The following is a 24,955-nucleotide window of genomic DNA, read 5'->3' as shown; positions in this document are numbered from 1 at the left end:
TCATGAGAGCACCAGAGAGAGGTACAGAGAGAGGGAGAGAAAGAGAGGGAAAAAGAGAGACAAAGAGTGAAAGAGAGAGGAGAGAGAGAAAACAGAAAAAAGAAAGAAAAAGGGAGAGGAGAAGAGAGAGAGAGACAGAGAGAAAGGGAGAGACAGAGAAAGAGAGAGAGAGAAAGAGAGAGTGAAAGAAAAAATAAAGAAAGGGAGGGAGGGAGGGAGAGAGAGAGACAGAGAGACAAAGAGACAAAGAGTGAAAGAGAGAGGAGAGAGAGAAAACAGAAAAAAGAAAGAAAGAGGGAGGGAGGGAGGGAGGAAGAGAGAGAGAGACATAAAGAGAAAGGGAGAGACAGAGAGAAAGAGAGAGAGAGAAAGGGAGAGGGTGAAAGAAAAAATAAAGAAAGGGAGAGAGAGACATGGAGAGAAAGAGAGAGTGAAAGAGAGAGAGGAGAGAGAGAAAAGAGAAAGAGAAAAAAGAAATAGGGAGGTAGGGAAGAGAAAGAGAGAGGAGAGAGAGAAAGAAAGAGAGAGGGTGAAAAAGAGAGAGGACAGAGAGAGAAAAAGAAAGGGAGGGTGAGAAAGAGAGAGACAGGGAGAAGGAGAGCGAGAAAGAGAGAGAGAAAAACAGAGAGAGAGACAGAGGAAAGAGACAGAAAGACAGAGACAGAAAGAGAGAGAAAGAGAAAAACAGAGAGACAGACACAGAGGAAAGAGAGACAGAGAGACAGAAACAGAAAGAGAGAGAGAGAGAGAGAGGGAGGGAGAGAGGGAGAGAGAGAGAGAGAGACCCCTTCACACTGCCAAGAGTTCAATTAATTGGGGATTATGTTCTATTTAACAAGACAGGGTAAATATTTAAAGTAGATTTGTGAGCGCTGAGGTCGCAAGATCTAAGCCAAAGCACCCTTGGGGATCGGGTTATGGCAGGCAGGCTCCAGATGGAAAGGATCACAGCTCGTCCGCGGGAACGGAGCCCGGCCAAGAAGGGTCCTGTGACTCTCCCTTCGGTGTGACAGCGTCAACCACAACACAGGCCTCCAGAAGAGCATCCAAGAAGCGAATCAAACTCCCAGCTTTCATCCTGATAATTCAATTCCGCCTCCGAAGGAAACGTCATTGCAAGCAGGTGGCTTGGCTGGGAGGAAAGGCACACGTCTCCATGGGGCAAGGAAGGGAGAACGGGAAGCTGGACATTCACAGGAGGCTGTCACTCTGGCAGGAGGAGGAGGAGGAGGAGGAGGGGAAGAAAGAAGAAGAAGAAGAAGAAGAAGGAGAAGGAGAAGGAGAAGGAGAAGGAGAAGGAGAAGAAGAAAGATGGAGAAGGATCAGAGGCAGAGGGAGAAGCAGAAGGAACAAGGAGGAGGAGGAAGACGAGATAGAGAAGGAAGGATCAGAGGGAGAAGGAAAAGAAAAAGGGTGGAAAGAAAGAAGGAGAAGGAGGAGAATGAAAAGGACAAAAAGGATCAGAGGGAGGAGAAGAAGAAGAAGAAGGGTGGGGAGAGAAGAAGGAGGACAAGGGAGAAGGTGGAAGAGAAGGGGGAGAAGTAGGAAAAGGAGAAGAATCAGAGGGAGGAGGAGGAGGAGAAAGATGAGATGGAGAAGGAAGGATCAGAGGGAGAAGGAGAAGAATGGGGGAAGAAAGAGGAGAGAAGGAGGACGAGGTGGAAGGATGAGAAGTAGCAAAAGGAGAAGAAGGTGTTAGAGAAGGATGGAAGAGGAGGAAAGGTCGAGAGGATGTCCACCCATCTTAAAGTTGTTAACACGACTCTAGAAGATCAGGGTGGAAACCTACGCAATGAATGTGTTGCTGAGGGTCTCCAGCCCTGCCAATCTCCCTGGTGGCAGAAGACCAGAGGTGCCTTCACCCTTCTCTCCACCCCACTCCATTTATAATCCAGCCCCTCCTTCCTTCCTTCCTTCCTTCCTTCCTTCCTTCCTTCCTTCCTTCCTTCCTTCCTTCCTTCCTTCCTTCCTTCCTTCCCTCCCTCCCGTGACCAACTTAATCCTCAAACTCAGATCAATAACTCAAGGGAAAGGCCAAATGTTTTCCAATGGCTGTTGCTACACAAACTGTTTTGTCTCGGTATAACTACATGTTGGAGTACTCATTTCTAATGATCTGAGTGCCCGAGCCCACTGTAACAACATTGCCAAAAAGGCATTAAGAGTAGTTAACCTAATCTTGCGTAGCTTGTTCTCTGGTAATGTTGTACTGCTAACTAGAGCATACAAAATCTTTGCTAGACCAATTCTTGAGTACAGCTCATCTGTCTGGAACCCGCACTGCATATTGGACATAAATACAACCGAGAGAGTCCAGAGATGTTTTACGAGAAGAGTCCTACATTCTTCTAACCACAATAAAATACTCTATGCCACCAGACTCCAAATTTTGGGTTTAGACAATTTAGAACTACACCGACTTCAGTCTGACCTAAGCATAGTACATAAAATTATCTGCCACAATGTCCTACCTGTCAACGACTACTTCAGCTTCAACCACTACAATACACGAGCAAATAATAGATACAAACTCAAGGTAAACCGCTCCAAACTCGATTGCAGAAAATACGACTTCAGTAACAGAGTGGTCAATGCCTGGAATGCATCACCTGACTCTGTAGTTTCTTCCCCAAATCCCCAAAACTTTAATCTTAAACTAACTATTGTTAATCCACCCCATTCCTAAGAGGTCTGTAAGGGGCGTGCATTAGTGTACCAGCGTGCCTTCCTTCCCTGTCCTAATATTCCTTTTTACTTACTCTTTTCATGTATTCAAATTACGTTTATACTGTTACCTGTTATCTTATATATGCTTGACAAATAAACTTATGACTTATGACATATGTTGGACATATGCTCCCACGAAGGCCCTCCACCAAAGGCTTCCATGCCCCTCCTTTCAGCCAAAGTCTGGATCCTTTGAAAGGGAATCTGGAGATCATTTAGTCTCACCCCCCACACACACACTTCTCCACTTGTTTTTTTTTGTTTCATGTAGGGACTCCTAGGAAAGAAGCCCAGGAAATCCATCGGAGGGCGAGGAAATCTCAGGAAAGACTTGGGGGTGGGGGAAAGAAAAACAGCAGCCGGGGTCTTTGGAAATCGGAGGCCAAAGAATTTGGAACTCTGCAGGGATTTGACATGAAAAGGCCAGACGAGTAAAGAGATTGAACTTGAAACACCTTTTGACAAAGTTAACTTTAGATGCAAAGAAGCCTCTTTCAAGGGCTTTGAGCGACTAAGACGCTTCCCCCTTTGGGAACTGGCTTTGAATTCGGGGCAGCTGAAATTTGGGGTGGCCTGGACGGAAATGGAGACCCTTGTCTAGTTCATCTCTACACCTACTGTCAGCGAGAGGGAAGGAAGGCAGGGAGGCCGGCACAACAGGAGAGAGGTCTCCCCTTCCAGCTTCTGGCATTCCTTTAAGGAAGGTCTGGCGTCTCCTTCCTGCCCCACCCCTCTAAAGAAGGCAAGCACTGGTGGCAATGCAATGGTCTCTCTCTCTCTCTCTCCTAATCTTCTTATCCTACCTATCATCCATTTGTCTCTGCATGCCTGCCTGTCTCTCTCTACTTACCTGTCATCTGTCTGTCTGTCTGTCATCTCCCTCCCTCCCTATCTCATCTTCCTATCATCTATCTACCTATTATCTGTCTCTCTCATCTCTCTCTCTCATCTTCTTATCCTACCTATCATCCACCTGTCTGTCTGTCTCTCTCTCTCTCCCTATCATCCATCTATCTATCTATCTATCTATCTATCTATCTATCTATCTATCTATCTATCTATCCTATCCTATCCTATCCTATCCTATCCTATCCTATCCTATCCTATCCTATCCTATCCTATCATCCACCTGTCTGTCTGTCTACCTATTATCTCTGTGTCTATCTTTCGGGCTATCATCTATGTCTACTTATCTACTTGCTGTATCTATCATCTTCCTATGCTACCTATCATCCATCTGTGTAGCTGTCTATCTGTCTATCTATTTGTCTGTCTGTCTATCTATCTATCTATCTATCTATCTATCTATCTATCTATCTATCTATCTATCTATCTAATCTATCCAATCTTCTTATCTTATCATCCATCTGTCTGATCTCTCTCCCTCCCTCCCTATTTCATCTTCCTATCATCTATCTACCTATTATGTTTCTGTCTATCATCACTCTCTCTCATCTTCTTATCCTACCTATCATCCACCTGTCTGTCTGTCTTTCTCTCTACCTATCATCTGTCTGTCTATCATCTATCTATCTATCTATCTATCTATCTATCTATCTATCTATCTATCTATCTATCTATCTATCTATCTATCCTATCCTATCCTATCCTATCCTATCCTATCCTATCCTATCCTATCCCATCCTATCCCATCCTATCCTATCCTATCCTATCCTATCTTCTTATCCTATCATCCATCTGTCTGTCTGTCTACCTATTATCTCTGTGTCTATCTTTCAGGCTATCATCTATGTGTCTACTTATCTACCTGCTGTATCTATCATCTTCCTATGCCTACCTGTCATCCACCTGTCTAGCTGTCTGTCTGTCTGTCTGTCTGTCTGTCTGTCTGTCTGTCTATCTATCTATCTATCTATCTATCTATCTATCTATCTATCTATCTATCTATCTCCTCACCTTTCTATTTATCTACCTAGATCAGAAAAGTCGGCAGGTGGGCGGTTCAAATCCCCAGTATAGGTCTCCTGCGTGAGTAGGGGGATTGGGCTAGATGACCTCCAAGGTCCCTTCCAACTCTGTCCCTGTTATCTACCTATGATCTACTTATCTGTCAGCCTGTGTCTGTCTGCCTATCTGTCCCTCCCTCCCTCCCTCTTTGCGTATATGTGCATTTGTGTGGCGAGGACTCGGGGTGGGGGGGTGGGGGTGGGACTGGGAATTTCTCCCAGCATCAAAGGAGCCATAACAAAGAGCAAGGAAACGGCAAAGGTTTCTGGCCAAATCCAGTAGCTGCAAAGCAAACTGCTTAACACAAAGCAGGCCCCCAAAAAGAAAACAAAGATTGGAGATCACAAGGAGAGGGGAGCTTGCTTTTTCTCAAGTGAGCTGGTTTCTCTAGAAGGAGGGAAGTTTCACTCAAGGCCAGTTTGCTCCACTCAGAAAACCAGCTGGATCAGGGGTCAAGCGGGGAATCTCGGCGTCCTGCTCGCTGCGTCTTGGATGCCCAACGCGGGGCTCGCGGGCGCCAAAGGATCCAGCAGAGTCTGCCACCCGCCCCCACCCCAATTTTTCTTTTATCCTTTTTTTGTTTTGTTTTTAAATTACTCTTTTGAAAAACAACAACATGCCTTGGAAACTAGTTTCGGCAGATTAGAAGGCCAGCCGGCAACATGAACTTTACTGGTGTTTTAATTGCGCACGCAGTGCCACGTTGTGCTTTCATAACCTTGTTGTAGGGCAGCTTGTTTTAATTGTCCCACCAACTGTTCTTTCGCAGATGTTTTCTTGTTCCCGCTTTCGGGGACTTCTAAAGAAAGAGCGCTTATAAACACGGGACAATAAACAAATTCATGACAAAACAGATTTCCAAGAAGTTCCAGCGAAGCTTCGGACTTGGAGAGGAGCCACTGAAGACAGGCAGAAGATGAAGCTGGACAGGATCCTGGAAGCTAAAAGAAGACCCTCTGTGGCCTTCGGCCAAGGGGGCGTAGAGCGACAGGCCACGCCCACCCTGCCAGCCATTTTGTGAGAGCGCCCGGAGCCTGTTCTCAGCATCCCAAACGGTGGAAACTCCTTTGATCCTGGCCTGGTATTGGGGAACTTGGGACTGAAATGGGACTGTTTGTGGAAGAAATGGACCTCCCCTCCCTGAGGAGAGGAAATCATTCCCAAATCAGGCGTGTTTGTTTCGGGATGGAGCAGGATTTGGCCAGGCTTCCCCTGAAAGGTTCAAGTCAGGTTTGTCCAGGGGACTCCTGCCCTTCCTGTTGAGGGAAAGAGGAAAGGGTATTTGAGGGTTTTATGAGAAGAGCCACAAGGAGGAGCTGGCTGGGTCTGCTCCTCCTCCTCCTCCTCTTCCTCCCCTCCTGCCTCCGGTCCTCATCCACCTCCCTCCCCTCCTCCTCCTTTCCTGCTCACCCCTCCCCATCCTCCTCCTCTCTTCCATCTTCCTTCTCTCCTTCCTCCCCTCCTCCCTCCCCTCCTCCTTTCCTCCCTTCCCTCCCCTCCTGCTCCTCCTCCCTCTCCTCCTCTATTCCCTCCGCTCCTCCTTCCCTCCTGCTCCTCCCTCCCCTCCTCCTGCTCCTCCCCTCCTTCCCCTCCTCCCTCCCTCCTGCTCCTCCCTCCCCTCCCCTCTCCTCCCTCCCCTCCTCCTGCTCCTCCTCCCTCTCCTCCTCCTCTCCTCCCTCCACTCCTCCCTCCCTCCTGCTCCTCCCTCCCCTCCTCCTGATCCTGATCCTCCTCCTTCTCCTCCTCCTCTCCTCCCTCCCCTCCTCCTGCTCCCCCTCCCTCCTTTCCATTCTCCTCCTCTCTCCCTGCTCCTCTCTTCCTCCTCATTCTCCTCCTCATTCTTAGCGCCTGGATGCAGGTTCGGATCCAGGCATCAGGGACTGGTGCAGAGAAGCCCCCAGCCCCCTCCTTCAGTGGGCAGCCTCCCTTCCCCTCCCCTCCCCTCCCCTCCTCACATCTAGGCACAGAGTGGGAGCGGGGGGCGGCCGAGGGATTCCGGGCTTTTCTTGCCTCCAGGGATGGAGCAGGGCTGTTATTCCCACGAAGCAGCCTCGGGGATCTTCAGGGATCTCTCTCCCCCCCGGACCCTCCCCACGATGGATGCCAGGAGGCAGGTGGGCTCCGGGCTTCTTCCCGCAGGCTTTGATTAAAAAAATCCGGTTCAACCGATCCTTTCAGACGCTGCTTTCAGCGCAGCTGGAGAGCTCTAGTCGAAGCGGGAGGGAGTCTAGTCGCTAATATCTTTCAGGTGGGCAGCCAACGCCCCTTCCCCATCTGGCAGCCCCGTCTTGGAGGAAGGCTCATCTGGAAAGGCTTAAGGGCCAACATCTGCCTGGGGGGTGGGGGTGGATCGGGTCCCCCTTCTGGAATGAGGAGATGAGTCAACCCGCAAGAGCCGTTGCAGTTGGAGCCTCCGAGTACTCTTCAAGGGGAGCCCCATGTAGAGAGCATTACAATAGTCCAGTTGGGAGGTGACAAGGGCGTGAGTGACTGTGCGCAAGGCGTCCCAGTCCAGAAAGGGACCCAACTGGCGAATCAGGCGAACCTGATAAAAGGCCCCCCTGGCCACGGCCGTCACATGATCTTCTAAAGACAGCTGTGCATCCAGGAGGACGCCCAGATTGCGAGCCCTCTCTGTGGGGGGTAGAGATTCACCCCCTATAGACAGCAATGGCGTCAGCTGATTATACCGGGACGCCGGAAGCCACAGCCACTCGGTCTTGGAAGGGTTGAGTCTGAGCCTGTTCCTCCCCATCCAGATCCGCACGGCCTCCAGGCAGCGGGACATCACGTCAAGGGCATCGTTGGGGTGGCCTGGGGTGGAGATGTACAGCTGAGTGTCATCAGCATACTGATATACCCTCACCCCAAAACCACGGATGATCTCGCCCAGCGGCTTCACATAAATGTTGAACAGGAGAGGCGAGAGGACTGACCCTTGCGGAATCCCCCAAGCGAGGCGCCTCGAGGTCGACCTCTGCCCCCCTGCCAACACAAACTACGAGCGGTCGGAGAGGAAGGAGGAGAACCACCGCAGGACGGTGCCTCCTATTCCTAACCCCCTCAACTGCTGCAGCATGATACCATGGTTGATGGTACATGGCTTAGCGATAGGAAGCGATAGCGATAGCGATAGGAAGCCCGGTCCCAATTTTGGTCGTTAAGTCGAGGACTGCCTGTATTAAGGTTGCAGTTTGATCCCTGATCCTTGGGGTGGGGGATAACCGAGTGGGTTTACAGTTCAGCAGGGGGCACTGTATAACTTGGAGAGGTGAAGAGCCCCCCCTCCCTCCCCCTCCCCCCCGCTTCTTTCTAAGAACTCTGGCTGCATTCACACAACTTTCCAGATTTTGCAAACAGGGAGTTGGTTGGGTAATAGAGTGGTGCAGTGGCCTAGACGGGAGCTCTCGCCTCACAATCAGGAGGCTGTGAGTTCAATCCTAGGTAGAGACAGATATTTCTCTCTCTGGGCACACTGAGAATATATCTGCTGAACGAAACTCTGCATTGGCGACAGGAAGGGCATCTGGCCAGTAAACACTCGGCCCCATTCAGTTGCCCAGACTCCACCCCACAAGGGATTATGGGGTCATTAAAAGAAGATGAGCTGGCTGGGCAATCCAGAGGAACATTGAGCCAGGTGTGAAGCCACATAAGGTGGCTGCACAATTGCACAATGTGGTTGTGACATCTCCGTCGCCCATGGCTAGTGTTGTGGTCCGCCAGCAGCCTGCAGAGCTGGCAGCAGAATCGGACAGTGAGGAGGCTGGGGAGGAACATGGGCCAGACTTGGAGTCTGGGAAAGGCTCGGACGAGGGCTCTGTGTCAGAGGCAGAGATGGGGCCAGGGCCATTTGGGAGTTACGTGCGGACTCCGGAGCCTCCAGAGTCGGACATCAGTGAGACAGAGTGTGCTCATGCGCAGAGCTGCCAAACAGTTAAAACAAAAGGGACGACTCAGGAGTAAGGCTTGGAGATGGTTGGCCCCTCCCGTAAGACATAAAGGAAGAGCAAAGGCACGTGGGCCTTTGCAGGAAGCAACGTTGTGGATGGTGACGGTTTATATATGAAGCTCCATTTTTGACTCTGTGTTTCCGTGTGGCCTGGCCAAGATAATTGCCAATTAGGTCTTTGGCAACGTGTCAAAGAAGATAAAGGTGGGTGTTTACCAGCCTTATCCGAAGGACTGTGGCAGACTTCTGTTGGGCTATTTATAAACTCTGGGTGATTCAGCACGTGCTGTGAACGAAAGGAATTCACAGCCGTTAAAATAAAAAAAAAAAAAGGGGGGGGGTTGGGGACTAATTGTGTGCTTTTTAGTATATCAGGAAGCCAAGGTCAGAACAGCTAAACTGGGTTTAGAGGTTCAAGAGCTGCAGCCTTCAAACCCTTGTTTATTACTACGTTGGGCTGGAAAGTTATGCAAGGGGTTATTCTTGTGATCGGCTGCCAGCTGTTGGTTTTTGCAGCCGAAGATTAACCCGGCGTTTAATTAATGAATTGCCTCTCTGGGACTCCTCCCGCAATAAAAACAAGCCAACAAACCAGGAAATTTGAATCCAGTTCTAACTACTCAAAGCGGTTTTTTCTATCCTACCTAGAAACAGAAATTCCACTGAAGAGCCGGGGATTTTCCCACCGGCTTTTTCTCACTTCCCTTTCCACTAAGGGTGACCTGGAGGGTGGAGACAGCCGATCCCTCTACAAGCTGAGGCCCATTCACCGATAGGTGCGTGGAGCCTGCATTGGGAGGAGCAGTCTACCTCTCAACGTTTGCCTGCTTCCCTTGAACTCCTAAAGGAGAGGGATGTTTTACTTGCGGGAGAAAGAGGCTGGCATCTCAAGGATTTATGCCAGAGGGCATCTGGGCATGTGCAGAGAGCCAGGCCTTACAAGTCTGCTGCCCCCCCTGGCCTGTCTCACCCTTCACTCTCCACCTTTCCCTTGGGGGGGTGGAGTGGGGGGGGGGAAGGAGGCCCCATCAGCAAGTCGGAATCTGTTTTAAGGCAGATGAGTCAAAGGCAGGTGGCAGCTGCAAAGGGTCTCTGGAGGACGGGAACTAACCAGGGTCTGTAAAAGCCAGGGTGGCAAAAGAGAAGGAGAGGAAGAATGAAGAAAGGAGGAAGAGATAGAGGAAGGGAAGGGGAGGAGAAGAGGAAAAGTTGTGGAAAAATAAAGGAGGGTAAATGGTAAAAGAGCAGCCCCGAACAACTAAAAATGAAAGTTAAAAGATAAGGTGAATGGAAAATGATGGATAAAAGATTCTACATTTAAATATGTTTGTGAGAAATAAAAATAAAAACTTTTTTTGGGGAAAAAAAAAAGAATGCAGCATTGCAGGCTAACTCACTGCTCACTGCCGGCAGTTCCATCCTGACCTGCTCAAGGTTGACTCCTCCTTCCATCCTTCTGAGGATAGGTAAAAGGAGGACTCAAATCGTCACAGGCAAGAGGCTGACTCACTAAACTGCTTAGTAAAATGAGGACCCCATATTGAAGTCTTAGTGCCGCATTATAAATCCTTGGTAAGGCCACAGCTGGAATACGGCATCCAATTTTGGTCACCACGTTACAAAAAAGTTATTGAGACTTTGGAAAAAGTGCAGAGAAGAGAAACGAAGATGATTAAGGGCCTGGAGGCTAAAATATATAAAGAAGGGTTGCAGGAATTGGGTATGTCTAGTTTAATGAAAAGAAGGACCAGGGATGACATGATAGCAGTCTTCCAGTATTTGAGGGGCTGCCACAAAGAGGAGGGGGAGGTCAAACTATTCTCCAAAGCACCAGAAGGCAGGATGAGAAGCAACGGATGGAAACTGATCAATGAGAGAAACAATCTGGAATTAAGAAGAAACTTCCTAACAGTGAGAACAATCAACCAGTGGAACTTCTTGCCACCAGATGTTGGAGGTGCTTCATCACTGGAGGTCTTTAAGAAGAGACTGGGTAGCCACCTGTCTGAAATGGTAGAAGGTTTCCTGCTTGAATAGGGGGTTAGACTAGAAGACCTCCAAGGTCCCTTCCGGCTCTATTCTGATTCAGATTTTGATTCTGAGTTCGATCCTGAACCGGCTCAAGTTTGACTGAGCCTTCCATCCTTCCAAAGTCATTAAAATGAGGATCCAGATTGTTGGGGGGACTCTGTCAACTGCTTAGAGAGGCCTATGAAGCCGTATATAAATATAAGTCAGGGGTCTGCAATCTTAAACACTCGAAGAGCCATTTGGACCCGTTTCCCACAGAAAAGAAAACACCGGGAGCCACAAAACCCTTCCCGTGCCTGACTATTTTCTTGAGCGACCACAAAACTAGCACATGTAGTTGAATTAAACATTTTGTTTTCTTCTGAGACTTTTCTTTTCTTGGATTTAGCCATGGGGATTGGAAAAGGTCAATTAATGGTGTGCCGGTGGTTATCACACCTTGGCGGTTGTGATGCATATTTTGAGCGACAGGGAGCTGCAACAGAGGGATGAAAGAGCCACACGCGGCTCCAGAGCTGCAGGTTGCTGACTCCTAGCCTAAGTATTAACTGCTACTGCTATAAGGCGGGGCTAAAAGTTCTTAATAATCCTCTGGGATGTTTCGCACACACCCAGCTGAGCTCTGGCACCACCAAAGCAGAGCCCTTGGCTCACACCTGGCGTGCGCAAAGTTGAAAGTCCAGTTTTGTGGGTGGTTCGAGAGGCCTGCGTTCGAAGCTTCCCGATTAGCAGGCGAGAGTCACGCAGCAGCCATAAAAGACGGCGCGAACTCGGAAAAGGGTGTTGGTGGCAACGGTGTGTGCGTGCCACCCTCCTGCCTATCCACACCCACCGGGCCATCCCAGTTGCTGGCTTTGGCTCTTTAATAAAATGTGTTCCTTAGAAAAGATGCTGAACCTCATGTTTATTTATTGTTTTTCCCAGGAAACAAGGCAAGTCCTGGAAGAGAGTGCAAAAAATTCCGGCCCTTCCCAAGCACATTCACTGCCGTTTTTGATGCTGGGTGCAGGCTGGCATCTCCTGCGCCTTTTATCAGTGGCATTTCTAGCCTGCCGTGGCTTCGCTCCCTTATATATTGATTTATTAGTCGTTTCATGCGGCCGCCCACCTCACAGGTGAGGGATATGTACAGCAAAGTTAAAAACCATATATATCCTCATCAAAGATTAATTTAGCATTATAACCCGGATCAAGAGCTGAAGGTGTCCAGTTTGCTCCGGGCAACACACAGGCCGGTAAGCAAAGGGGGAGAAGTCCGCTGCCCACTCCCCAATTATTGTCACTGATTTAGGTCCCCCCCCTCGCTTTTCCCTTCTTGCAAATCACTTCTGTGCACATCCCAAGTGCCATGTTTTCAATGCAACATGAAATGAGCCTGGGTGGCGCAGTGGACTAAGTGCTGTTAAAGTAGTACTTAGCTGCCAGCTGCCTGCAATTACTGCAAGTTCAATTCTCACCAGGCTCAAGGTTGACTCAGCCTTCCATCCTTCCGAGGTAGGTAAAATGAGGACCCGGATTGTGGGGGTAATAAGCTGACTTTGTATAAAAAAGAACACCGCTTGGGGGGGCAGCGAAAGCCCTACTAAGCAGGTATATACAAAAGGATGAAGGCTATTGCTTAACGCATTGTAAGCCGCCCTGAGTCTCCGGAGAAGGGCGGCATATAAATCGAACCAATAAATAAATAAATAAAACATATATTACAATTGCAAAGAAGAGCAACGAAGAGGATTAAGGGGCTGGAGACAAAAACACATGAAGAACGGTTGCAGGATTTGGGTTTGGCCAGTCCAGAGAAAAGAAAAATTGGGGGGGGGGGACACATGATAGCAGTATTTCAAGTATTGGAGAGGTTGCCCCAAAGAAGAGGGGGGGCGGGGCGGGGGTCAGCTTATTTTCCAAAGCACCAGAAGGCAGGACAAGATGGAAACTCACCAAGAAGAGAAGCAACCTGGAACTAAGGAGAAATTTCCTGAGGGTGAGAACTATTAACCAGTGGAACGACTTGCCACCAGAGGTTGTGGGTGCTCCCATCACTGGAGGTTTTTAAGAAGAGCCTGGACAGTCGCATGTGTGAAATGCTGTAAGGTCTCCTGCCTGAGCAGTGGGGCAGGACTAGATGACCTCCAAGGTTCCTTCCAACTCTGTTATTCTGTTACTCTGCATTGCCAGGATACATTTAGAAGCTCCCAAAGCCCCCTCTTTATCACCCACCCCCGCCCTTCCCCCGCAAGCCGCCTCTCCAAAGCACACATTTTGGGGTGGGGGGAGTGGGGTGGGGGAGCTTTCTCCTGCCCAGCCTCCAATCCCTGGAATTGCTCCGGCTGCACAGCCCCCTCCCCTCCCCTCCCCTCCCCACCCGAGAGGGGAAGAGCCCTGAGCTGTAGCCGCATCAGAAAAGGCGTTCCTCTACAGGGACTCCAGAGGTCATCTAGCCCAGCCCCCGGCGATTCCGGCCGAACTGAGACCCGTTGGGTGGGTGGGTGGGTTTCAGGCTGCGACTCCTCGGAGAGTCTGCCTAACTTTCCCGGCGAATCGGATCGCGAGCCCCCCCCCCTGCCCGGAGACATTTGCGGGGGCTGCGAAGGGTCGAGATGGAGCCTAGAGGGGGGGAAGGGGCGTCCCGGGACCCCCCCCCCACCCTCCTCGCAGGGCGCTTCTCGGAGCCTCCGCTCGGGCGAAACCCGACACCCGCAGCCCAGCGGTGGGACGGAGGAGGGGCCTTCAACCCCCCCTCCCCGCCCAAGCCCCCCCCTTCCCCCCCACCGTCGCATCTCGGCTGGCAGCGGACCCTGCCCCGCGGCTCCCGACGCCGCCTGCAGGGCGCAGAGCCCGGATCGCGCAGGACCTTCCTCCACCTCGCTCTTTTTCCAGCGCCGGCGAGAGAAAAGCGGGCAAGGGGCGATCCAGAGCCGAGCAGCGCAAAGCCCGCCGGGGGTGCGGGTGGGGGGCTTTGGCCGGGGCTGAGAGCCAGCTTGGAGATTCCCCCCCCTCCCCTCTCCTCCTTTATCGCCTGGCCGGCCGCGGAAAGGAGAAGCCCACCCCGAGGAGAAGATGCCCGGGTTCCGAGGCGCTTTGGATCCCGCGCGGCGACGGAGGAGGCGACGGCGGCTGAGCGCCGGGATCGGGTCCCCCGGGGGGGACATCTGAAGGCGGCCCGCCCGCCCGCCGAGCCATGACGCCCCCCGCCTGGGCGTGAGCCTGGCTGGCGCGCCTGGCGGGAAGCGATCCTAAGCGCTCGGGGTCCGCCCGGGCGGAGGTGCGCGCCTCGGAGCAGCTGCCGCCGGTGGGAGAAGGTAAGGGCGCGATCTTGCTCCGGCTCGGGGGCAGCAAGCAAGTAAGCGGGCGGAGGTCGTGGCCGGTCCGGAGGGTCTCCCGCTGCTCTGGGAGTGAGACCCCCGCCGCCACCCGGCACATTTGCCCGGTGGTCCAAATTGAGCGGAAAAGAATGGGCGGGGGGGGTTTTACACACACACACACACACACACACACACACACACAAGAAGAAGATCCTGCGCAACGCCCCCTCCCCAAAAGGCATTTCCAGGAGGCTCCGGCTGCGTTCACACGAGATGCGGGTTGCAGGTCCTTTCCAAAAAGCGGGTCGATTGTCTGGTCCGGCTTGCCTTGTGGATGGATCGCGATGGATGTGGGGTCGAGCCAGGATTGAGAGTTGGGGGGTGGGGGTGAACTGATAGGTTGGGGACGTGATCTGCCCGTCCCTCCGACCTGGCTCTGGTGGGTGGGCTCCTCCTGGGGTCCTCCCGGGACTTCAGACCCTCCCCCGGGATACAGTCCCACCTTGACAGATGGGTTCCGAGACGTGGGGAAGGGGCTGCGCCTCCCCCTCCCGGCTGCCCGCTTCCACGCGCGCCCCTCTTTCTCCCCGCCCCAAGTCAAAAGTTTTGCAAAATCTCACCTTGGCATTTCCCCCACTCGCCTTTTCCTTTCCTTTCCTAGAAAATTGGGTCGGGGGGCGACTGGGTGGTGGTGGGAAAGGCAGAACCGGCACAGCCGCTTTGGATCTGGGGGTGGGGTGTGTGTGGGGTGGGGGGATCTCCTTGGGAGAAAAAGGGGGAGCGATCGTTCTTGGATCTGCGGGTTTCTCTGCTGGCCAGACGTGGCTGGGAAATCTGTTCCAGCGAAGATTTCCCTACCGCAAATTCCTCCGGAATTTCAAATGAATTTCACTAATTGGATTCGAACCCGCTACATGCCCGATCTGCGCGGCCGGAGCAGGCTTGCAAGAGCAGGAATGACGTTGCCCGCATAGTTTCGCAAGATTAAACACACATGCACGCGAAACCGCAGGCGTTAAATTGTCAGCGTTAAGGTTATTTGTGTGTGTGTGTGTGTGTGTTGTTGTTAAAAGAGTTTCGGGGCCGGAGGAGAGAGGTTGCTGGAGCTTAGAATTTGCCTCCCGAAATTATGAGAACCCAGTCACTAGCGATCAAAATAGAGCCGGAAGGGACCTTAGAGGTCTTCTAGTCCAACCCGCTGCTTGGGCAAGACACCCTATCCCATTCCGGACAAGTGGTTGTCCAGCCTCTTCTTAAAAACCTCCAGTGTTGGAGCACCTACAACTTCTGGTGGCAAGCAGTTCCACTGGTTAATTGTCCTCACTGTCAGGAAGTTTCTCCTTAATTCCAGGTTGCTTCTCTCTCCTTGATCAGTTTCCATCCATGTTTCTTCTGGTGCTTTGGAGAATAAATTGACTCCCTCTTCTTTGGGGCAGCCTCTCAAATACTGGAAGACTGCTGTCATATCACCCCTAATTCTTCTTTTCTCTACAGGCCCCAACTTCTGGTGGCAAGCAGTTCCACTGGTTAATTGTCCTCACTGTCGGGAAGTTTCTCCTTAATTCCAGGTTGCTTCTCTCTCCTTGATCAGTTTCCATCCATTGCTTCTTGTCCTGCCTTTGGGTGCTTTGGAGAATAGCTTGACTCCCTCTTCTTTGGGGCAGCCCCTCAAACACTGGAAGACTGCGATCATATCACCCCTAATTCTTCTTTTCTCTAGACTGGCCAGACCCAAATCTTCCAACTATTCTCCATATAATTTTAATCTCCAGGCTTTTAATCATCTTCGTTGCTCTTCTTGGCACTTTTTCCAAAGTCTCAACATCTTTTTTTTTTTTGAAACGTGGTGACCAAAACTGGATGCAGTTATTCCAGGTGTGGCCTTACTAAAGGCTTTATAAATTTTATTTACAATATATATATATATACTCAATTTTCTGGGCTTTGTTTTCCTTCTGTTTCTCCGGAACGATGGATTTTTCCGTGGAAGGCTACTGGCTGGCTATTTACAACAAAGGGGTTGTGTGATTACAAAAGGAAAAGAAAAAATATTTTGGTTTTTGGAAATCCGCTCTCTTTAAACAGCGTCTGTTATTTTACGGTAGTTCTTTGGAACTTGCAGTTCCTGGATAATGTCGGTTGGCAGGGAAGGGACTGGAAGGCCGTTGACTTCAGAATTCAGATAGTCCATGACTTACGACGAACAACGGAGCCCAGAATGTATGTTGCTAAGTGAGACATTTTGTTGAGTGGGTTTTGGCTCCCCCCCCTTTTTTTAAATTTGATTTATATGCTGCCCTTCTCTGGAGACTCAGGGCGGCTTACAATGCGCTCAGCAATAGCCTTCATACTTTTGTATATTTTTATACAAAGTCAGCTTATTGCCCCCACAAACCAGGTCCTCATTTTACCTACCTTAGAAAGGATGGAAGGCTGAGTCAACCTTGAGCCTGGAGAGATTCGAACTTGCAGTAATTGCAGGCAGCTGGTGTTAATCACAATGCTTTTTTAGTCTGCTGAGCCACCAGGGCCCTTTTACGGCCCTTTCTTGCCCCGTTCGTTAAATGAACGAACTGCGGGTGTTAAATTAGTCATACAGGTTGTTAACCTGAATCAGGTTTCTCTGTGGACTTTGTGTGTCAGAAGGTCGCAAAAAGGGATCACGTGACCCCGGGATACCGCGACCGTCATAAATATGAGTCAGCCACCATGCATCTGAATGTGGATCACATGACCATGGGGAGGCTACCCGGGTCGTAAGTGTGAAACACGGTCCTAAGTCATTTTTTTCAGTCCCGTTGTAACTTCGAACGGTAACTAAATGAATTGGTTGTAAGTCGAGAGCTACCTGTAATGCGTTTCTGCAGTAGCTTCTCTCCCCTCCCCCCCATCTATGCTGCATAAAATAGGGGAATGTTTCTCAATGTTAAGACCTGTGGACTTCAACTCCCAGAATTCCCCAGGCAGGCTAGCTGGGGAATTCTGGGAGTTGAAGTCCATAGGTCTTAAAAGTTCCTGAGGTTGAGAAACAACCAGGGAAAAGGTGACCCTGAGCTGCAGGCGGGATCCCTCCAATCCAAATGTTGGCAGCAGCGGGAAGTCGGGATTCCCTTGCCCAAAATGCACGCCAACCCTGCCCCCCCCCCCACCCCCCCACGGTAGACTCAGGTGAGCGGAAGTCTGCAACTGAAGAACAAAACTATTAAAATCGTTTAAGGTTTTGTCTCCCAGGGAGAGGAGGGGAGGACAGCCAGCGAAGAAATAGCTCAGCTGGTTTTGTGAATTGGAAGATTCTCCCTTTCAAGGATCTCTCCCTCCCTCCCCTCCCTCCCTCCTTCCCTCTCTTTCTCCCTCCCTCCCTTCCTCTCTCCCTCCCTCCCCCTTCCCTTTCTTTCTCCCTTTCCCTCTCTTTCCCTCCCTCTCCCTCCCTCTCTCTTCCTCTCCCTTTCTCCCTCCCTCCCTCTCTTCCCTCCCTCCCTCTCTCCTTCCCTCCCCCTCTGTCCCCCTCCTTCCCTTCCTCTCTCTCTCCCTCTCTCCCTCCCTCCTTCCCTGTCTTTCTCCCTCCCTAACTCCCTCTTCCTCCCTCCCCTCCCTCCTTCCCTCACTTCCTGTCTTTCTCCCTCCCCCTTCCCTTTCTTTCTCCCTTTCCCTCTCTTTCTTTCTCCCTCTCCCTCCCTCTCTCTTCCTCTCCCTCCCTCCTTCCCTCCTTGTCTTTCTCCATCCCTAACTCCCTCTCCCTCCCTCCATGTCTTCCTCCATCCCTCCCCTCCCTCTCTCCCTCCCTCCTTGTCTCTCCCTCCCTAACTCCCTCTCCCTCCCTCCCTCCCTCCCTTCCTGTCTTTCTCCCTCCCTGTCTTTCTCCCTCCCTCCTTCCCTCTCTTTCTCCCTCCCTCTCTCCCTCTCTCTCTCTCCCCCCCCTTTCTCTCGGATGGGGCTTCAGCTGTAAATATAAGCCATTGCTCGTTCCGTTCTCGGAGTCGCTCTTGGGCACAGCTGATGTGTGTGTCTGTGTATCATATAAACTTTTACTGCATTACGGTTTCAAGTGCCTCACAAAAAGTTGGCGGACTCTTTGCCAAGCCAAAAGCTTTGCTCGGGAAAAAAAGCCTTTTGGCTTGGCCGAGAGTCCCGGGGTCTGTTTTGCATGTCCTTCCTCCCACCGGGGACCGAATGCCCCTTCCCCTCCTGGACGGGGCAGTTCTGAACTGCAGGGTGAAAGGAAAGGGGGAAGAGCCGGCGACTGCCTGTCTGTCTGGTTCCATCTCTGCCTCACCATAGAATAACGGCAGAATAACAGAAGCATTGGAAGGGACCTTGGAGGTCTTCTAGTCCAGCCCCCTTCTCAAGCAGGACGTCCTTTCACCATTCCAGACAAATGTCTGAAATCCAGTCTCTTCTTCAAAACTCCCGTGTTGGGGCACCCACAACTTCTGGAGGCAAGAAGTTCCACCGATTAATTGTTCTCAGGGCCATCTTAACAGCATTATGCCCCCCCACCCCCCCTGGGCAAAACAGTGGGGCCCCTACGACGATTACTCACACTAAAAATGTAAATAATTGATAAAATTAAGCATATATTTATTTTATTGGCACTTCCATCAAAATCGGTGTTGAAACATTAAAAATATGTGGGCTCGTCTCATCATTTACGGAAAAAAAAATCAGTGTTCATTTCTATTAATGCAGGTTAATATTAATTAAAAACATGCAGTAAAATGTAATCAATATGTTGCTGTATTTATATGATACAAGGTGCATTGAAGGGTTAACATACACAGATTAGTATGAGGCCCCTATGCTCGTGGGGCCCACAGGCAAGTGCCCATCGGGCCCCTGCATTAAGACAGCCCTGTTGTCAGGAAATTTCTCCTTAGTTCCAGGTTGCTTCTGTCCTTTTTTTTTTTTAAAAAAAATTTGATTTATATGCCGCCCTTCTCCGGAGACTCAGGGCGGCTTACAATGCGCTAAGCAATAGCCTTCATTCTTTTTGTATATTTATACAAAGTCAGCTTATTGCCCCCACAAACTGGGTCCTCATTTCACCTACCTTAGAAAGGATGGAAGGCTGAGTCAACCTTGAGCCTGGTGAGATTCGAACCTGCAGAAATTGCAGGCAGCTGTGTTAATGACAGGGTGCTTTAGACCACTGTACTACCAAGGCTCAAGGTTGTGTGTGTCCTTGCCTAGTTTCCATCTATTACTTCTTGTCCTGCCCTCAGATGCTTTGGAGAATAGCTTGACTTCCTCTTTTTTGGGGTAGCCTCTCAAATACTGGAAGACTGCTATCATGTCTCCCCTGGTCCTTCTCTTCATTAGACTAGAGACAACTCCTGCAACTGTTCTTCATGGGTTTTAGCCTTCAAGCCCCTAAAACACCTTTGTTGCTCTTAAAATCTTTTTTGTAACACTCATTGGCATCCTTCCATCTCAAGAGACGATGGAATCGTGCTCTGGAAAGAGGTCCTAAAACAGCATCTAGTGCAGTGATGGCTAACCTTTTTGCCATCGCGTGTCAAAAGTCGGGGGATGCAGGGGGGACGCTCGTGTACGTGCCCACACCCATAATTCTATGCACCCCTCCCCCCACGCATGCGTGTGTGATAACACCCCCCACGTTCCCCCCATTTTTGGCATGTTATGGCAAAGTAGGCCCGTTTTTCGCTCTCCCCAGGCTCCAGAGCCTTTCTAGGAGGCTGGGGAGGGCGAAAATGGCCTTCCCCACTCCCCCAGAGGTCCTCCGGAGGCCAGAAACAGCTTTTCAGATTTTGCTGGTTCCGGGACTCCCTCTTTGCCTCGGCCTGCCGAACGAGTGTCTCTTCGGATTGGAGAAGGCCATGCTGCGTCTTTCGCCTCCAAGCTGAATGATCGGAGGTCAAGGTTTCCCAGTCGTTAATGTCCATTCCCAGGGCCTTTCGGTCCCTCTTGCAGATTTCCTTATTGTTAAGGATATTGGTGTTGTGTTACCAACCAGCAGAGTGTATGCACAAGGAAACGTTGCTGAGAGCAATGAATAAGAGATATGCAAACTGGTTTATCAAAAGCTTACTTTATAGTAGAAAAAAACAGTCTCATAGTCTTTAAACAAATTCCAAGTCTTTGCCAGTTAAATCAGTCCAGTAGTTACAGATATCGTCTTACCAAACAAACGGTAGTTGGTTAGAATAACAAACTCACTCTGGTTCACAAACCACGATGGTAGCAGATCCATCAAACGATGATTAGCAGATAGCAACTCCTCTCAATGGTAGCATATCATCTCAGCTTCATCATCAATCAGAATACGTTACAATACCTTGCTTAAATACTCTCACAACCAGTCATTACCTAATTACAGCATGACTCAGCATTACAATGAATCAGCAGGAAAACCTTTAAAGTCGCATAATACATTTACAGATTAAAGGTACAATACACATATATTGCCTGGACAACTATTAGGCTCAAACCATATCCTAACACTTATATCGCAGCTGAGGTCTCCCTCTGGGGCGCTTTCCCGGCACTAATTCTCCCATCCAGGAGATCTTTCGGAATCCGACCATCGGCCATTCTCACGACATGCCCCAGCCAGCGTAGACGTCGCTCTTTCAATAGTGTATACATGCTAGAGATTCCAGCACGTTCCAAGAGTGCGCTACTTGGAACTTTGTCCTGCCAGCTGATGCCAAGAATTCGTCGGAGACAGCACATAGGAAAGGTGTTCAACTTTCTCTCCTGCCGTGCGTAGAGGGTCCAAGACTCACTGCAGTACAAGAGTGTGCTCAGGACGCAGGCTCTGTAGACCTGGGTCTTTGTATGATCTTTGTATGTATCTTTTTTTGTAACATGGCGACCAAAACTGGATGCTGTATCCGAGGTGTGGTGTTTCCTGATCTTTCTTGAGGTGCATCACGGCAAGAGAAGCCTCAAGATTTTGGCCAAGCCCAGGGGTGGCAACCGGCTGAGCCTTCCAATGCGGTCTCCAAATCTGCCGGGTCTTAAAACTGTTTCTTTGAGATTGAGACCTTCTCCCTGCAGGACATATTGCAGTAACAGAAAATAACAGAGCTGGAAGGGACCTTGGAGGTCATCTAGTCCACCTCCTTGATCAAGCAGAGACCTTACTCCATTTCAGGCTATCCAGTCTCTTAAAAGCCTCCAGTGATGGAGCAGCCACAACTTCTGGAGGCAAGTTGTTCCACTGGGTTAATTGTTCTGACTGTCAGGAAATTTCTCCTTAGTTCTAAGTTGCTTCTCTCCTTGATTAGTTTCCACCCATTGCTTCTTGTCCTGCCTTCAGGTGCTTTGGAGAATAGCTTGACTCCCTCTTCTTTGGGGCAGCCCCTGAGATATTGGAAGACTGCTATCATGTCTCCCCTAGTCCTCTCTTCATCAAATTAGACATACCCAGTTCCTGCAACCGTTCTTCATATATTTTAGCCTCCATTTCATTTTCATTTCATTTCATTTATTAAATTTTTATACCGCCCCTCTCCCGAAGGACTCGGGGCGGTGAACAGCCAGGATTAAAAAACATACAATATAAACATTAAAATACTTTAAAACATAATTAAATCTATATTGGCTTCCCCCAATTTAAAAACCCTTACCCATAAAATTAACCAATTAAAAATTTTAAGCCAGCCCGGCTTGCTGAAATAAAAAAGTCTTCAGAGCCTGGCGAAAGGTCCGGAGGTCCGGGATCAGTCATATCCCTGGGGGTAGGTTGTTCCAGAGGGCAGGTGCCCCCACAGAGAAGGCCCTCCCCCTGGGGGTCGCCAGCCGACATTGCCTGACCGACGGCACCCTGAGGAGGCCCTCTCTGTGAGAGCGTATTGGCCGGTGGGAGGTTATCGGTGGCAGAAGGCGATATTGTAAGTAACCGGGTCCTAAACCATGGAGCACTTTGAAGATAATAATAATAATAATAATAATAATAATAATAATAATAATAATAATAATAATAATAATAATAATAATAATAATAATTTTATTTCTATACCGCCCTTCTCCCGAAGGACTCAGGGCGGTGTACAGCCAATTTAAAAACACAAGACACAACAATGATTAAAATTTAAAATAATTAATTAGATTTGGCCTGTTTAAAACCCCAAAAATTTAAAATACCCCAATTTAAAATCATTATGTTGATAGCCCGGCCTGGCGGAACAACAGGGTCTTCAATGCTCAAGGAAACACCCGGAGGTCGGAGATCTTACGTATTTCCGGGGGCAGTTCGTTCCACAGGGCAGGGGTTCCCACAGAGAAGGCCCTCCCCCTGGGTGTCGCCAGCCGACATAACTTGGCTGATGGCACCCTGAGGAGACCCTCTCTGTGGGAGCGGACTGGTCGGTGGGAGGCTATTGGTGGCAGAAGACGGTCTCGAAGGTACCCGGGTCCTATGCCATGGAGCGCTTTAAAGGTGGTAACCAACACCTTGAATTGCACTCGGAAGACCACTGGGAGCCAGTGCAGCTCGCGCAGGAGGGGTGTCACGTGGGCACAACTAGTTGTGCCCATAACCACCCGCGCGGCCACATTCTGGACCAGTTGGAGCCTCCGAGTGCTCTTCAAGGGGAGCCCCATGTAGAGAGCATTGCAGTAGTCCAACCGGGAGGTGACAAGGGCATGAGTGACCGTACGTAAGGAGTCCCGGTCCAGAAAGGGCTGCAACTGGCGAATCAGGCGAACCTGATAAAAAGCCCCCCTGGCCACGGCCGTCATATGCTCTTCTAAAGACAGCGGTGCATGCAGGAGGACACCCAGATTGCGAGCCCTCTCTGTGGGGGGTAGAGATTCACCCCCTATAGACAGCAATGGTGTCAGCTGACTATATCGGAAGCCACAGCCACTCGGTCTTGGAAGGGTTGAGTCTGAGCCAGTTTCTCCCCATCCAGACCCGCACGGCCTCCAGGCAGCGAGACATCACATCAAGGGCATCGTTGGGGTGGTCTGGGGTGGAGATGAGAACCAATACCTTGAAGCGCACCTGGAAGACCACCGGGAGCCAATGCAGCTCGCGCAGGAGAGGTGTTACGTGGGAGCGCCATGTCGCCCCCATAAGTACCCGCGCGGCTGCATTCTGCACCAGCTGGAGCCTCTGGGTGCTCCTCAAGGGGAGCCCCATGTAGCCTCCAGACCTCTAATCATCTTTGTTGCTCTTCTTTGCACTTTTTCCAGAGTTTCAACATCTTTTTTACATCGTGGTGACTAAAACTGGATGCAATATTCCCAGCTTAGTCTTACCAAGGTATCATAAAACGGTACTAACACTTCAGGTGATATCTTGATACTATCCTTCCGTTGCTGTGGCTTCGGTCTCAGTCTAAGGTTAAGAAAATCCCCTAGGAATGATCACGCAGTCATCTTTCAATGGAAGTCTGCAGATGGGTTGCAATATCCACATTTTTACGCCTTTGTGAATGCTGGTCATCTCTCCACAGAGAAGACAACTGCAGAGGTCTAAAAATTGGGGGAAGATGCAAAGAAGATGGGCCCAGATTTCCAGTTTAGCCTAGAAAAGGTACCTTAAAAGCTTTTTTTCCCCCTGAAAATGAAGTTTTCTGAACAGCCTTAAGTGGGGAAAAAACTCACAGGGGAGGACACAACCCTGGGGAACCCTCAGTTTATTTATTTATTTATTTTTAAATTTGTATACCGCCCTTCTCCCTGAGGACTCAGGGCGGTGAACAGCCAAGTAAAAACATAAACTACAAACATTAAAATACAATTAAAAAGATATATATAAATTTGTATATATAAAAAGATATATATACAATTAAAAACATTTTAAAAAGTGTTAGGCCAGCCCGGCTTGCTGGAAAAAGAAGGTTTTAAGGGTACAGCGGAAGGCACCGAGGTCTTGGATTCTCCTTATCTCTGGGGGCAGCTGATTCCAGAGGGTAGGTGCCCCCACAGAGAAGGCCCTCCCCCTGGGGGTCACCAGCCTGCACTGTTTGGCTGATGGCACCCCGAGGAGACCCTCTCTGTGGGAGCGCACAGGTCGATGGGAGGTCGTCGGTAGCAGCAGGCGGTCTCGAAGATAACTAGGCCCTATGCCATGGAGCGCTTTAAAGGTGGTAACCAACACCTTGAAGCGCACCCGGAAGACCACTGGGAGCCAGTGCAGCTCGCGCAGGAGCGGTGTTACATGGGAGCGCCATGTCGCCCCCATAATCACATGCGCGGCCGCATTCTGGACCAGCTGGAGCCTCCGGGTGCTCTTCAAGGGGAGCCCCATGTAGAGAGCGTTGCAGTAGTCAAGGCGAGAGGTGACGAGGGCGTGAGTGACTGGGCACAGGGAATCCCGATCAAGAAAGGGCCGCAACTGGCGAATCAGGCGAACCTGATAAAAGGTCCCCCTGGTTACAGCCGTCAGATGTTCCTCCAAGGACAGCTGCGTATCCAGGAGGACTCCCAGATTGCGAGCCCTCTCCGAGGTGGCCAAAGACTCAGCTACTCACCTGGAATGGTATAGAATCCCCTGCTCAAGTTGGGGGTTGGACTAGAAGACCTCTTAAGTCCCTTCCAACTCTTTTAATTCTGTTTTGTTTGTAACATAGCAGGGAAGAGAAGTGGGGCATCACTTCCACTGTTCCCTTTTTGGGGAGGGGGGCGGTCTCCTTCCTGCTTTCCTTTTATCCACCATTGAGCCCCTCACCCCCAAGCACCAAAAATCGAAAACCAAAGGGACCAAGTACAGATTAGGCGAAACCCGGCTCAAAAACAGGAACTGTGAGCGGGACTTTGGAGTCGATTTTGGAGGGACTAGGTGGCTCAGTGGCTAAGACACTGAGCTTGTCGATCAAGAAAGGTCGGCAGTTTGGAGGTTTGAATCCCTAGTACAGGTCTCCTGCATGAGCAGAGGGTTGGACTACATGGTCTCCAAGGTCCCTTCCAGGGTCCCTGTTACTGTCATTACTGTCAGTCTTCCGGTATTTGAGAGGCTGCCCCAAAGAAGAAAGGGTCAAATTGTTCTCCAAAGGCAGGACAAGAAATA

The 24,955-nt window shown here is 50.2% G+C and overlaps 1 protein-coding gene and 1 long non-coding RNA gene across 2 annotated transcripts in view; one reads left to right on the top strand and one right to left on the bottom strand.

The window, feature by feature from the left end:
• Positions 1 to 5,358: 5,358 nt before the first annotated feature.
• LOC148116238 (uncharacterized) lies at positions 5,359 to 14,701 on the bottom strand. The gene is made up of 2 exons (XR_015733949.1): positions 14,598 to 14,701; positions 5,359 to 5,951 (listed from the first exon to the last, which is right to left on the bottom strand). It is a non-coding gene; the product is annotated as an uncharacterized LOC148116238 (long non-coding RNA).
• Positions 13,460 to 24,955, top strand: part of NRTN (neurturin) — a 54,060-nt gene continuing 42,564 nt past the window's right edge. The window contains exon 1 of the mRNA XM_060684820.2: positions 13,460 to 13,974. The gene's annotated coding sequence lies outside the window, so the exon portion shown is untranslated. The remainder of the gene's footprint in view (positions 13,975 to 24,955) is intronic.

This window comes from Pantherophis guttatus, chromosome 1 (assembly GCF_059756535.1).
Source record: "Pantherophis guttatus breed Tessera chromosome 1, ASM5975653v1, whole genome shotgun sequence".
NCBI classification, from domain to species: domain Eukaryota; kingdom Metazoa; phylum Chordata; class Lepidosauria; order Squamata; family Colubridae; genus Pantherophis; species Pantherophis guttatus.
The sequence above is the reverse complement of the archived record's forward strand: the minus strand, read 5'-3'. Positions and strand labels throughout refer to the sequence as shown.